The following is a 12725-nucleotide window of genomic DNA, read 5'->3' as shown; positions in this document are numbered from 1 at the left end:
TGATGAAGTGAAAATAAGTTTTATGTAATTTGTAAGAAACACTTTAGTAACATGATACATTTCAATGGCAACACTCATTTTTAATCATGAGTATTTTCAACTAAGCAGAAATATGTAGTAGTGTGAAATCAGTGATGTTAACTTTAGGAAAATAATGAGAGAAAGAGGAGGGTGTAGATGGTTGTCCTTTCCATCATAAAAGCTCTCATAAAGCATAATATGAACATATCTTTTCGAAGTACAAAGGAAAATTGGTATATAAGAACAAGAATAATGTGTGTGTGAACCCATTTACAACTTCTTTCCTCTTTACCAGAATGGGCACGAGTAGGGTTGCAAAATGAGGTCGTTAGAGAGGTGGAATGAAGAACATGTCATTTCATTGCTGAGCTCAATTACATATGGGCCAAGAAACTGGATTGGCTGGGACCTTGCGCAGAGCTGCTATCTGATTGGCTGAAATACTAAAGACGGCCAGCCACTCTGGTTGAACATTTGAACCTGGGGGATCTGAAGTAAGATTTAAAACTGTTGCCAAAAAAAAGGAAAGAAAATTCTTTTTATCATTAAACGCAGCTTTCACATGGTCCTGCATACCAAGCTGAAAAAACCTGTATCTCCTTTTTCTAAGCCACTTGTACATCCCAGGAGGAGAGTTTGGAATCTTGCTCCATGCCCCTCCTATTACAATGGAAGATATACTCTCTTCCTATCTAAAGTACATTTCTCCACTAGTCTCTGGGATGACATGCCTTTTCACTTTCTTGGGGATTTCACTTCTTTACGTACAGCCCCCTTTGCATTTATTGAATCATCATCATCATCATCTATGGTTCTAGTATCTTCTATGTTTAAAAAAGCTGCTCCCTTTATCCAATGTCCTCTAGTAGCTATCCCATCACGTAACTGCTTCTTCAACAGGCAGAAAACTGTGGTCCACAATTATTATTGTCTCCAATCCTTCAGGATGATTGATGAGTGCCCCCCACCCATTCTGCTCTGTCTCTGCTCCATTCCACATAAATTAATGCTCTTATCAACCTGCCTTCAAGGAACTTACAGTTTAATATATTGGAGATAAAGATAATGCTACGTCACCAAATCTAATGGTTTGTCTGTTACCTTTTTAAACTTTCTCTCTAGAGGACCTTACAAATTTTTATAACAATTTTACTGAAATATTTACATATAATACAAAGTTGTGAAACCATCACTACTACTTACACTACTACTTAATTCTAAAATATTTTCATCACCCTCCCCCAAAAATCTCATACACACTAGCACCCATTCCCCATTCCCTATTGCCCCATCCCTTATCTATTCTCTTTATCTATAGATTTGGTTATCTCAGACATCTCATATAAATGGTATCATAGAACATACGGCCTTTTGTGGGTAGCTTCTTTCACTTAGCATGTTTTCAAGGTTCCCATTTCTAGCATGTATTAAAACTTCATTCCCTTTTATTAACAAATAATTTTCATTGTATTATATATGACAATTCTTTACCCATTCATCAGTTGGTAAACATTTGGGTTGTTTCTACTTTTTGGTTATCATGAATAATGCTGCTACAAATATTTGGGTTCACGTGTTTGTGTGGACATGTTTTCATTTCTCTTGGATATATCTAGGAGTGGAATTGCTAGACCATATGATAACTCTAGGTTTAACATTTTGAGAAACTGTTAAACCTGTTTTCCAAAGAAGCAGAACCATTTTTCAATCCCAGAAGCAGTGTATAAGGGTTCTGATTTCTCTACATCCTCACCAACATGCTGTTTTTTTGATGGCCGCTATCCTAATGTGTATGAAGTGGTATCTCATAGTAGCCTTAATTTGCATCTTTTTAATGATTAATGACGTTCAGCAACCTTTCATGTACTTATTGGGTATTTGTATATCCTCTTATATAAATGTCTATTTAGATTTTCTACCCATTTTTTCAATCGGATTTTTTAAATTGTTGAGTGGTAAGTTTTCTATTATGTATTCTAGGAACAAGTCCATCACCAACATCAAATGTATTACTTGCAAATATTTTCTCCTATTCCATGGGTTGTATGTCACCTCCTTGAGGGTGTCTTTTCAAGCATAAATGTTTTTAACTTTGACAGAGTTGAACTTGTGTATTTTTGTTGCTGCTGCTGCTGCTTGCACATTTGTTGTTATATATAAAAAACGTACCTAAAAATCCAAGGTCACAAAGATTTTGCCTATATTTTTCTCTAAATGTTTTAAGTAGGTTTACACCTCAGAATAATTTCTATGATGCATTTTGCATCAATTTTTAAACCCATTTTAATTTTTTCTTGAAGTACAATTCCAACTTCATTGGTTTACATGTGACTATCCAGTTGTTCCAGTACCATTTGTTGAAAAGACTATTGTTTCCTTCCTTGAATTGTTTTAGTACCCTTGCCAAAAGTGTCAAAAGTCAATTGACCATAAGTTAATGGTTTATTTGTAGATTCTCAAATTTATTCTATTAATCTGTGTGTCTATCCTTAAGCCAGTGCCACATTGTCTTGTCTACTGTAGCTTTGTAGTAAGTTTAACAGGGAGTTTGAATTCTCTAATTTTTTCTTTCAATATTCTTTTGGGTATTCTTCATCACTTGCATCTGTCAATTTTTGTGTTCTGAATACCACCTACTAACAGATAACTCTCAAAATTATATCTCTCAAATTTCTTTTCTGAAGTTGTGACTCTTATTGAAGCTATGTTTTTAATTGGAAGCCCAGGCTCAGAGCTATCTCAAATTGTATAAGCTAACTGAAAATTCATCTCTCTATCTCCCCCTATAATATTCCATCTTTCCTCTATCTTCTTAATCACTGCAAGTGCCCCCACACTTCACTCTATTGCTCACGCCAGGACCCTGAGAGTCAATCGTCATTCCTCCCTTTTCTTCACTCCCACAGTCAATCCATCAGTAAGTCCTATCCAGTTTTTCTCCAAATCATGCTTAAAATTCATTTTCTTTCTCCCTATATCTACTTTTACCACCCTAATCCAAACCACCAGAATTTTCTCCTAGATTACTAATTAGTCTTCCTGATATTTCCCTAAAGGTCCATTTTCTATAAAATAAACAAAGTGATAATTTAATAAGTTAAAGCTAATCATTTGGTTCACTGATTTCCTTTGTACTCAAAATAAAATGCCAACTTTTCCCATGGTTTATAAGCCTATGTATGATTTGATTCCACCTACCTCTTGACACTCCTTTTCTAATCTTTCACCTTGATTACCAGGTTCCAGACATATTAGCTTTCTTTCAGGTTGTTGCACAAAACAAGCTTTTTCATGGCTTAAGGCCTTTGTACATGCTGCTCCCTCTAATTAAAATGCCCCTCCTGCTGCCTTTACCCCTCAGCCTTTCATGCATGGTTCCTCTCATCATCTGTTCTTGGCTTAAAGTATTATCCCCTCAGATTACTTTTTTTGGTGATTATATCTAAGCTAGATTTTCCTCTTGTAACTTCTTTAACCACATACAGTTTTGCTTCTTTCAAAGCACCTACTACATTTTATAACTGTTACTTAAATTGCTTGTATGATCGCTTCCTGTCTGTCTCTCCAACTGTTGCCTTACTAGGTTGTAAAATCAACGCAGGTGGGAACCATGTCTGTTCCTTTCACTACCGTACCCCCAACACTAAGCATACAATGAAGATTCAATAAATTATTACTTGAATAAATAACTCTTTTTTACCCATCTTCAAAAAATTAATAATGCCGGGGGACGCACCCAAGATGGCCGAATAGGAACAGCTCCAGCCTCCAGCTCCCAGCGTGAGCAACACAGAAGACTGGTGACTTCTGCATTTTCAACTGAGGTACTGGGTTCATCTCACTGGTGCATGTCGCACAGTTGGCGCTGGTCCGTGGGTGCAGCCTGACCAGCGAGAGCTGAAGCAGGGCGAGGCATCACCTGACCTGGGAAGTGCAAAGGGGAAGGGAATTCCTATTCCTAGCCAAAGGAAATTGAGACACACAACACCTGGAAAATCGGGTCACTCCCACCCTAATACTGCGCTTTACCACGGCCCTAGCAAACAGCATACCAGGAGATTATATCCCACACTTGGCCCAGAGGGTCCCACGCCCACAGAGCCTCCCTCATTGCTAGCACAGCAGTCTGAGATCTAACTGCAGGGTGGCAGCGAGGCTGGGGGAGGGGCGCCCGCCATTGCTGAGGCTTAAGTAGGTAAACAAAGCCGCCAGGAAGCTCGAATTGGGTGGAGCCCACCACAGCTCAAGGAGGCTGGCCTGCCTCTGTAGACTCCTCCTCTGGGGACAGGGCATAGCTAAACAAAAAGCAGCAGAAACTTCAGCAGAGGTAAATGCCCCTGTCCGACAGCTTTGGAGAGAGCACTGGATCTCCCAGCACAGAGGTTGAGATCTGAGAACGGACAGACTACCTGCTCAAGTGAGTCCCTAATCCCTGAGTAGCCTAACTGGGAGACATCCCCTATTAGGGGCAGACTGACACCTCACACCTCACATGGCAGGGTACACCCCTGAGACGAAACTTCCAGAGCAAGAATCAGCAACACTCACTGTGCAGCAATATTCTATTTTCTGCAGCCTCCACTGCTGATACCCAGGCAAACAGGGTCTGGAGTGGACCTCAAGCAAACTCCAACAGACTTACAACTGAGGGTCCTGACTGTTAGAAGGAAAACTAACAAACAGAAAGGACACCCACATCAAAACCCCATCAGTACGTCACCATCATCAAAGACCCAAGGCAGATAAAACCACAAAGATGGGGAAAAAGCAGTGCAGAAAAGCCGGAAATTCAAAAAATCAGAGCGCATCTCCCCCTCCAAAGGAACGCAGCTCATCGCCAGCAACAGAACAAAGCTGGACGGAGAAAGACTTCGACGAGTCGAGAGAAGGAGGCTTCAGTCAATCAAACTTCTCAGAGCTAAAGGAGGAAGTACATAACCAGCGCAAAGAAACTAAAAACCTTGAAAAAAGATTTGACGAATGGCTAACTAGAATAACCAATGTAGAGAAGTCCTTAAAAGAACTGATAGAGATGAAAACCATAACATGAGAACTACGTGACAAATGCACAAGCTTCAGTAACCGACTCGATCAACTGGAAGAAAGAGTATCAGCGATTGAAGATCAAATGAATGAAATGAAGTGAGAAGTCTAGAGAAAAAAGAGTAAAAAGAAATGAACAAAGCCTCCAAGAAATATGGGATTATGTGAAAAGACCAAATCTACATCTGATTGGCATGCCTGAAAGTGATGGGGAAAATTGAACCAAGTTGGAAAACACTCTGCAGGATATCATCCAGGAGAACTTCCCCAACCTAGTAAGGCAGGCCAACATTCAAATTCAGGAAATACAGAGAACGCCACAAAGATACTCCTCGAGAAGAGCAACTCCAAGACACATAATTGTCAGATTCAACAAAGTTGAAATGAAGGAAAAAATGTTAAGGGCAGCCAGAGAGAAAGGTCAGGGTACACACAAAGGGAAGCCCATCAGACTAACAGCAGATCTTTCGGCAGAAACTCTCCAAGTCAGAAGAGAGTGGGGGCCAATATTCAACATTCTTAAAGAAAACAATTTTCAACCCAGAATTTCATATCCAGCCAAACTAAGTTTCATTAGTGAAGGATAAATAAAATCCTTTACAGACAAACAAATGTTGAGAGATTTTGTCACCACCAGGCCTGCCCTACAAGACATCCTGAAGGAAGCACTAAACATGGAAAGGAACAACAGGTACCAGCCATTGCAAAAACATGCCAAAACGTAAAGTTCATCGATGCTAGGAAGAAACTGCCTCAACTAGCGAGCAAAATAACCAGCTAATGTCATAATATCATAATGGCAATGATGAAGTTCATGCATAACAATATTAACTTTAAATGTAAATGGACTAAATGGTCCAATTAAAAGACACAGACGGTTATACTGGATAAAGAGTCAAGACCCATCAGTTTGCTGTATTCAGGAGACCCATCTCACATGCAGAGACACACATAGGCTCAAAATAAAAAGATGGAGGAAGATCTACCAAGCAAATGGAAAACAAAAAAAAAGCAGGGGTTGCAATCCTAGTCTCTGATAAAACAGACTTTAAACCATCAAAGATCAAAAGAGACAAAAAAGGACATTACATAATGGTAAAGGGATCAATTCATCAGGAAGAGCTAACTATACTAAATATATATGCACCCAATACAGGAGCACCCAGATTCATAAAGCAAGTCCTTAGAGACTTACAAAGATACTTAGACTCCCATACAATAATAATGGGAGACTTTAACACCCCACTGTCAACATTAGACAGATCAATGAGACAGAAAGTTAACAAGGATATCCAGGAATTGAACTCAACTCTGCACCAAGCGGACCTAATAGACATCTACAGAACTCTCCACCCCAAATCAAGAGAACATACATTCTTCTCAGCACCACATCGCACTTATTCCAAAATTGACCACATAATTGGAAGTAAAGCACCCCTCAGCAAATGTAAAATAACAGAAATTATAACAAACTGTCTCTCAGACCTCAGTGCAATCAAACTAGAACTCAGGACTAAGAAACTCAATCAAAACCACTCAACTACATGGAAACTGAACAACTTGCTCCTGAATGACTACTGAGTACATAATGAAATGAACGCAGAAATAAAGATGTTCTTTGAAACCAGTGAGAACAAAGATACAACATACTAGAATATCTGGGACACATTTAAAGCAGTGTGTAAAGGGAAGTTTATAGCACGAAATGCCCACAAGAGAAAGCAGGAAAGATCTAAAATTGACACCCTAACATCACAATGAAAAGAACTAGAGAAGCAAGAGCAAACACATTCGAAAGCTAGCAGAAGGCAAGAAATAACTAAGATCAGAGCAGAACTGAAGGAGATAGAGACACAAAAAACCCTCCGAAAAATCAATGAATCCAGGAGCTGGTTTTTTGAAAAGAATAACAAAATTGATAGACCACTAGCAAGACTAATGAAGAAGAAAAGAGAGAAGAATCAAACAGATGCAATAAAAAATGATAAAGGGGATATCACCACCGACCCCACAGAAATACAAACTACCATCGGAGAATACTATAAATACCTCTATGCAAATAAACTAGAAAATCTAGAAGAAATGGATAATTTCCTGGACACTTACACTCTCCCAAGACTAAACCAGGAAGAAGTTGAATCCCTGAATAGACCAATAGCAGGCTCTGAAATTGAGGCAATAATTAATAGCCTATGAATCAAAAAAAGTCCAGGACCAGACGGATTCACAGCCGAATTCTACCAGAGGTACAAGGAGGAGTTGGTACCATTCCTTCTGAAACTATTCCAATCAATAGAAAAAGAGGGAATCCTCCCTAACTCATTTTATGAGGCCAACATCATCCTGATACCAAAGCCTGGCAGAGATACAACAAAAAAAGAGAATTTTAGACCAATATCCCGGATGAACATCGATGCAAAAATCCTCAATAAAATACTGGCAAACCGAATCCAGCAGCACATCAAAAAGCTTATCCACCATGATCAAGTGGGCTTCATGCCTGGGATGCAAGGCTGGTTCAACATACTCAAATCAATAAACGTAATCGAGCATATAAACAGAACCAAAGACAAAAACCACATGATTATCTCAATAGATGCAGAAAAGGCCTTTGACAAAATTCAACAGCCCTTCATGCTAAAAACTCTCAATAAATTCGGTATTGATGGAACATATCTCAAAATAATAAGAGCTATTTATGACAAACCCACAGCCAATATCATACTGAATGGGCAAAAACTGGAAGCATTCCCTTTGAAAACTGGCACAAGACAGGGATGCCCTCTCTCACCACTCCTATTCAACATAGTGTTGGAAGTCGTGGCTAGGGCAATCAGGCAAGAGAAAGAAATCAAGGGTATTCAGTTAGGAAAAGAAGAAGTCAAATTGTCCCTGTTTGCAGATGACATGATTGTATATTTAGAAAACCCCATCATCTCAGCCCAAAATCTCCTTAAGCTGGTAAGAAACTTCAGCAAATTCTCAGGATACAAAATCAATGTGCAAAAATCACAAGCATTCTTATACACCAGTAACAGACAAACAGAGAGCCAAATCATGAATGAACTCCCATTCACAATAGCTTCAAAGAGAATAAAATACCTAGGAACCCAACTTACAAGGGATGTAAAGGACCTCTTCAAGGAGAACTACAAACCACTGCTCAGTGAAATAAAAGAGGACACAAACAAATGGAAGAACATGCCACACTCATGGATAGGAAGAATCAATATTGTGAAAATGGCCATACTTCCCAAGTTAATTTACAGATTCAATGCCATCTCCATTAAGCTACCAATGACTTTCTTCACAGAATTGGAAAAAACTGCTTTAAAGTTCATACGGAACCAAAAAAGACCCCACATTGCCAAGACAATTCTAAGCCAAAAGAACAAAGCTGGAGGTATCATGCTACCTGACTTCAAACTATACTACAAGGCTACAGTAACCAAAACAGCATGGTACTGGTACCAAAACAGAGATATAGACCAATGGAACAGAACAGAGCCCTCAGAAATAATATCACATATCTACAGTCATCTGATCTTTGACAAACCTGATAAAAACAAGAAATGGGGAAAGGATTCCCTATTTAATAAATGGTGCTGGGAAAATTGGCTAGCCATAAGTAGAAAGCTGAAACTGGATCCTTTCATTACTCGTTATACAAAAATTAATTCGAGATAGATTAGAGACTTAAATGTTAGACCTAAAACCATAAAAACCCTAGAAGAAAACCTAGGTAATACCATTCAGGACATAGGCATGGGCAAGGACTTCATGTCTAAAACACCAAAAGCAACGGCAACAAAAGCCAAAATTGACAAATGGGATCTAATTAAACTAAAGAGCTTCTGCACAGCAAAAGAAACTACCATCAGAGTGAACAGGCAACCTACAGAATGGCAGAAAATTTTTGCAATCTACTCATCTGACAAAGGGGTAATATCCAGAACCTATAAAGAACTCAATCAAATTTACAAGAAAAAAAACAAACAACCCCATCAAAAAGTGGGCAAAGGATATGAACAGACACTTCTCAAAAGAAGACATTCATACAGCCAACAGACACATGAAAAAATGCTCATCATCACTTGCCATCAGAGAAATGCAAATCAAAACCACAATGAGATACCATCACACATCAGTTAGAATGTCAATCATTAAAAAATCAGGAAACAACAGGTGCTGGAGAGGATGTGAAGAAATAGGAACACTTTTACACTGTTGGTGGGACTGTAAACTAGTTCAACCATTGTGGAAAACAGTGTGGTGATTCCTCAAGGATGTAGAACTAGAAATATCATTTGACCCAGCCATCCCATTACTGGAGATATACCCAAAGGAGTATAAGTCATGCTGCTATAAAGACACATGCACACATATGTTTATTGCAGCACTATTCACAATAGCAAAGACTTGGAATCAACCCAAATGTCCATCAGTGACAGACTGGATTAAGAAAATGTGGCACATATACACCATGGAATACTATGCAGCCACAAAAAGGATGAGTTTGTGTCCTTTGTAGGGACATGGATGCAGCTGGAAACCATCATTCTCAGCAAACTATCGCAAGAACAGAAAACCAAATACCGCATGTCCTCACTCATAGGTGGGAACTGAACAATGAGATCACTTGGACACAGGAAGGGGAACATCACACACCGGGTCCTATTGTGGGGAGGGGGGAGTGGGGAAGGATAGCATTAGGTGATATACCTAATGTAAATGATGAGTTAATGGGTGCAGCACACCAACATGGCACATGTATACATATTTAACAAACCTGCACATTGTGCACATGTACTCTAGAACTTATAAGTATGAAAAAAAATTAAAAATGCAGAACAGTTACATAATGCTGTGTAGGCCAGACACTGTTACAAGCCCTGTAAACTGAGTTATTTATTTAAAAGATACAACAACTTCATAAGGTAAATTCTGTTATTATATGCTTTTTTGTGTATGAAGAAATTGAGGTACCGGGAAGATAAGCAACTTCCTCAGTGTTAACCAGGTAAGATATGAGAAAACATAGATTTAGAAATGAGGTGCTCTAGGTTTGATGCCTATGTGCATGACCACTAGGCTACACCGATATATACCAGAAAGTCATGATTCCCATAGAAAAGGAGGGTGGGGACTTTTGATCTGACTTAGGGAAGCTGGCATTCTCTTCTAGGCCCTGTCTCTGCATGCAGATCTTGGGAGGAAGGATGGAGCAAGTGGCGTGAGGATACCAGAGAACTTTTTGTTTTTTTATAAAGCCATTTATTGCAACTCTTTCTAAGATTCAGAGATAAAGAAGTCTTATGGTATAGCAGTAGGTGCCTCTCAAAAGCCCAGTGATGTGGAAGACATCAAGGATCCCAAAATAAAATATTATTGAGTGAATCAGAAGTCTAGGCTGGTAATCTAGGGTCAATATCAGGTAGGTAGTTGAAGCTGTCACCTCTTTCAGGTGTAGGTGCTGGTCTTAGGAGAAAATGACTAAGCCCAGGGGTATGTGAAATTAAAAGTGTGGCCAGATGGTAGCCTCATCGTGGCCATTGCTATGCACTGGATGGACCTTAACCTTCATACTATTACCTCTGCCCCCACAGCGCACACATAAGCACACTGAGCTCAGGGTGTGGATAGGGTTTCTTGGCTTTTTGTGTTCTATGTCCAAACAAGTTCTTGTTCAAATGGAAAATGTGGCCTCTTGAGAACGTCAGCATCCCCACTTATTCCACTGTAGATGTAAACGGTACCTTTTTCTCTCTCTGAGTCTCACTGAACCACATGTATTGTAGGCCCACCAGAATTCTGTGTTCATGAGGCAAATGGATTGTCAAAGAGTGGTGGTAGACACATACATGGCGGCATATCCTCTGCTGTGTACGCGCTCCATTTCCCATCAGTCTTCACTTACACAATATAGATTCAAAGATCAAATGAATTATTAAAGCTTTTAAGATAGCAACATCATTGCATTAAACTAAACACAGGGCCCTTCAGAATGTGAGGTCTTGTGCAACTTCACAGGTAGCATGCCCATGAAGCTACTCCTGGTTATTAATGTGTGAATGGCATCTAATGCCACAGGATTGGATGAAATCACTGTGAGAGTACAGATAGAGAAAACAAAGAGTCCCAGCAACAAGAACTCTGGTGGTCTAAAACTTAGAGGCTGAACATAGAAAGAGTTCAAAAAGGAGACTGAGAAAGAGCAGCCACGGAGGTAAGAGGGCATGATATGAAGAAATTCAGGTTGAATATCCCTTATCTGAAATGGTTGGGACCAGAAATGTTTTAGAGTTCTGATTTTTTCTTTTCTTCTTTGGATTTTGAAATATTTGCATTATAATTACTGGTTGAGAATCCCAAATCCCAAAATCCGAAGTGCAAAACACTCCAGTAAGTTTTTCCTGTGAACATCATGTCGGCACTCAAAACATTTCGAATTCTGAGCATTTCAGATTTTGGATTTTCAGATTTGGGACGTTCAATGGGCATCTGGCCATGATGTTATTAACTGCATTTTCTGGGGCTCTCATTTTGTGACAGACTACGTAGGATGGCACTGGTTCGTCGAAGAGGCTCACTATTGAAATAGATTCTGGGATAACTGCCGGGACTGTGGGTAGGTATGATAGAGGTAGGTCATTTAGTTGTAGTGGAATAGAATATTAATCTCTCATAGGAAAGCGTGACAACAGTTAAAAGCAAGTTCTGGGCCGATTTTGGATTCAGAGGGATGTTCATGGGAGCTGAGATTTGAGTTGTATATCTGTACACATGCCAACCAGATGTTTGAGGGCTGGGAAATGATGCTGGTTCTGTGGTAGCACACGTATGTGAATTTTTTTTCCTAAGGAAAGATAAGCAAAAACCTCTACCTGCCTGCTGATGGTAGCTGCTACAACAGCTCTATGAAATGGACTAGAACCCCTGCACATTCCTAGAGTATATCTTAAGATAATAGACTGATTCCTCATATAGAACCAAGAAATAGAGTTACGGTATCTCAGAATACCAATTTGGATTTTCCCCCTCATAATTTAAGAAGCAAAAAGTTATCAGAACTGGCACTATTACTACCCGCACCTAGCATATGAAAGCACTGAAAGAGAGAGGGTCACCTTTTTGAGGAGAGTGCAAGGTTCACAGAGAGGACCTTCTTTCCCTCCTCATGGTGAACAAGGTGGAACTTTCTCAAGCCAAGAGAGAAAGACCCCAGGAGAACTACTTAAAACTTTGGAGGTGTCTGCTTATATATTCGGTATGGTGACAGGAAAAGAAAAGAGCATTTGGGAATGATGACCTGGAAGGATGAGCAGAGGAAAAAGGAATCATCTGCTGGAGGTATCTTACACATACATCTTTTGCTTCAAGATGAGGCTGCATTTAGGGTTGAGAAAAGACTTTAAGTTAAACAGGAGATCAATAAAACAAACAAACAGACAAAAAAGCTAGTTTGGGTCTTTAAAGCCAAAATCAGACTAGAAAGTTCCAAAAAGTCATGAAATGAAATTGTCTGCTACCCAGTAAGAATGGAATACTTCCACACAGTTGAAGCAGCTATTTGGAAAACAGACATGTTACATTTTAATGATAGCGGCTCTCACTTACCTAATACATTTGGCTTTCTATTATGTTGTCATGTGCTTATTGCA

General features: G+C 39.4%; 1 long non-coding RNA gene across 1 annotated transcript in view; it reads right to left on the bottom strand.

The window, feature by feature from the left end:
• LOC103879693 overlaps positions 1–12725 on the bottom strand; it is a 388108-nt gene that overhangs the window by 372139 nt on the left and 3244 nt on the right. The gene's annotated exons all lie outside the window — the stretch shown is intronic.

This window comes from Papio anubis, chromosome 19, assembly GCF_008728515.1.
Source record: "Papio anubis isolate 15944 chromosome 19, Panubis1.0, whole genome shotgun sequence".
Classification (NCBI taxonomy): Eukaryota; Metazoa; Chordata; class Mammalia; order Primates; family Cercopithecidae; genus Papio; species Papio anubis.
This window is presented reverse-complemented; position numbering and strand designations above follow the sequence as displayed.